At 36.7% G+C, this 3,295-nt stretch overlaps 1 pseudogene; it reads right to left on the minus strand.

The window, feature by feature from the left end:
* Window positions 1-753: 753 nt before the first annotated feature.
* LOC107180792 lies at window positions 754-2,930 on the minus strand (annotated as a pseudogene).
* Window positions 2,931-3,295: the final 365 nt, after the last annotated feature.

Raw genomic sequence — 3,295 nt, forward strand, 5'->3', positions numbered from 1 at the left:
AATTTTGATTTAATTTTGCCTTGTAGGGGCACCTGGGTGGCTCAGTTGGTTAAGCATCTGACTTCAGTTCAGGTCATGACCTCGAGGCTCCTGAGTTCAAGCCCTGCATTGGGCTCTGTGCTGACAGCTCAGAGCCTGGAGCCTGCTTTGGATTCTGTGTCTCCTTCTCTCTCTCTGCCCCTCCCCCATTCGCACTCTGTCTCTCTCTCAAACATAAAAAATAAAAACATTTAAAAAGTTAAAAAAATAATTTTGCCTTATAATTATGTAAACATTTGTATTGTCCCAATATCAACACTATAAAACAGGATTTATTCAGGTAAGTCTAGCTTCCTGACCGGTCCCCTAACCTTATTTCCTTCTTCACCATGTAAGTAATCATTTTCATCAGTTTTTTTGGTTTATTATTCCAGGGTTCTATTTTTAATGTTAGCAATGATGTATATGTATGCATGTATGTATATTAGTTCGTAATTATAGAAGTATATGTGATTATGTGTATTTTTTTTACATAAAAGATTGCATGGTAAACACAGTGCTCTAAATTTTACTTTTCTTACTTTTTTCTTACTAACACTATATTTTGGAGACCACTTCATCACTATAGGCAGAGAACTCCCTTAAGATTTTTTTATAACCTCATCGGACTCATTGTGTGCATGTACCATGTTTTTTTCTTTTCAAATAATTCTGTATCTTTGGACATTTGAGTTATCATAGTTTTGTTTTGTTTTGTTTTTTAACAACTGACAATCAGTTTATTAAAAAAGTTGATTTAAGCATCTTTGCTTTGATGGTGACTTCAGCCTCAACTCCTGGCTCAATACTGATGGAAGTAATCTGTTTAACAATATCAGAAAGACCGTGCAGATCAATGAGTCACTTGTGAATCCTTGTCTAAAAATGATTCCAGGTCTTAAAACCTTTACCACAAGGAGTTTTTCTTCTACAGATTCTTGGAGTCTTTAGGCATCCATACTTGTCCTTTCACTTTGAGATTCTTTTCCTTTGCACCTCTGATCAAGTCAGCACATACCTTCTCCAAAGATTTTACATTGTGTCTTGTTAGAGTAATTCTAATTCGATGAATCGCCACCTCTGGTGCCATGGGTGTCTTTCCGGGGTCTTTAAAAGTCATGACTGCAGTGCAAGTTCCTGGCTGACTTGTTCCTGGGGGAGAGTGAACAGCGGGGAGTCAGGAGCAGGAGCATGTCTTCAAAGCTCTGTTGTAGCTGTGGCCCCCGTCTGTCCTCAAAGTGGTGAGTTATTTTAGTTTTTGTCTAATAGTTACTCAACAAAAAACTTTAGGCATATGTTATTTTATATTTTTCTAGTGTATTTTTATTTCTTAATTTTTTTTGAAGTTTATTTATTTTGAGAGAGAGAGAGAGAGAGAATCTGAAGTAGGCCCCATACTGTCAGATCTCGCCAACTGCAAGATTATGACCTGAGCCAAAATCAAGAGTTGGATGCTTGACTGACTGAGCCACCCAGGCCCCTTGCTAGTGAATTTTTAGTATAGCTTCCTAGACGTGGGACCACTGGTTCAAAGAGTTAGTACTTTCCTGTACATCCACAGAATCATCACAGAATATCTCGTCAAGTTTTTTGGATCATTGCCAGTATGATAGGTAAGAAATGGCTTTGCAGTATACTTGTTGAACATCTTTCCCTAGGTTTTTTACAGTTACTTTTTGTGTTTTATTTAAGATGGATAAAAGTATAGGGGTGCCTGCGTGGCTCAGTTGGTTAGGTGTCTGACTTCGGCTCAGGTCATGATCTCACGTTTTGTGAGTTTGAGCCCCACATCAGGCTCTGTGCTGACAGCCTGAAGCCTGCTTTGGATTCTGTGTCTCCCTGTCTCTCTGCTCCTCCCCTGTTCATGCTCTCTCCTCTCTCTCTCTCTCTCAAAAAAAAAAAAAAAAAAAAGATGGATAGAAGTATTATCTATACTTTTCTATAGGGCTAATGGCATTTTCCTTTAGTTTTTAGATATTAGATATCAACAACTTTTTGTGATATAGATTGCTAATATTTTTTAATTTGTCTTTTCCCCTCAAAATATCAAGTCTCATTCTTCTACCTAACTTCTTTTAATTTTTTAGTTGGACTTACTTTCTTTTGCCACCTACCAGTAATCATCAAGGCAACACTTCCATTAACTTTTAGTTCCCCTACTTAAACAGAGGCTCTTGAAAATTACTGTTTTATTATAAAATAATGTATACCTAGAGTAAAAAATACAGAGAGACATTCTTCTGCAATTCTGTTATCCAAACATAAATATTAATACTTTAAAGTATGTGTTTCTATTTTCAAAATATAGTTTTACAATGGTAGATACATGTCATTATATATTTGTCAAGACCCATAGAATGTACCATAATGTACCGTAGAATGTACCAAGAGTAAACCATAATGTACATTATGGACTTTGGCTGATAATGATGTATCAGTGTAGGCTCATAGATTATAACAAACATACCACTGTGGTTCAAGATGTTGAGTGGGGGAGGCTTTGTGTATGTGAGGGCAGGGGATATATGTGAACACTGTACTTTCAGCTCAGTTTTGCTGTGAAAATTGCTCTAAAAATAGCATATTAAATTTCAAAAATATACGTACATTGTTTTATGTAATATTCATATACTGTTATGGCCAATCTGCCATTTTCATTTAATAATGCTTTATGTTGTATAGGATTCTATTTTATTGTTTTTTCCACTTAGTTTTTATCTTTTACATTGCAATTGAACGTCCTTATAACCAAGTCCATGATATTTCCTAGTAAAAGTTCATAGAAATGAAATAATTTCTCAAAAGAAATGCACATTTTAAATGCTTGTGATATTTATCATCATTTCTCATAAGGGCATAATAGATATTTGTTACCTGAATGAGTGAAAACTGGTAGCTTTTTGTGAGGAGGGAGGAAGTGAAGAGTCAGGACAGCTGGCTTTCACTTATGAGGGCACCTGGTACTGAAAAGACAGTGGGAGAGTGAAATTGCAAACATTTTTCAAACCACACCCTACCATCCCATCTCCCAACGACACCTGGCTTTTCTCCAAGGGGGAGAATCTCAAATGTTAGGCAGCTGTGGAAATGCTTGTGTTATGCCCCTCCCCCACTGAGCCTCACTGCCTTATGGGACTTGTGATTCTGTGACAGAGAATATAATGAAGAAGCAAGGCAAGTATATCTGACTTTCTGAGGCAGGAGATTCAACTAGAGAATTTCAGATTTTCAAAATGAGGGTCAAATTAGAAGGGGCTTGGTTATCTCTGAGCCTGCA

The sequence above is a fragment of the Panthera tigris genome, chromosome C1 (genome assembly GCF_018350195.1).
Source record: "Panthera tigris isolate Pti1 chromosome C1, P.tigris_Pti1_mat1.1, whole genome shotgun sequence".
Lineage (NCBI taxonomy): Eukaryota > Metazoa > Chordata > Mammalia > Carnivora > Felidae > Panthera > Panthera tigris.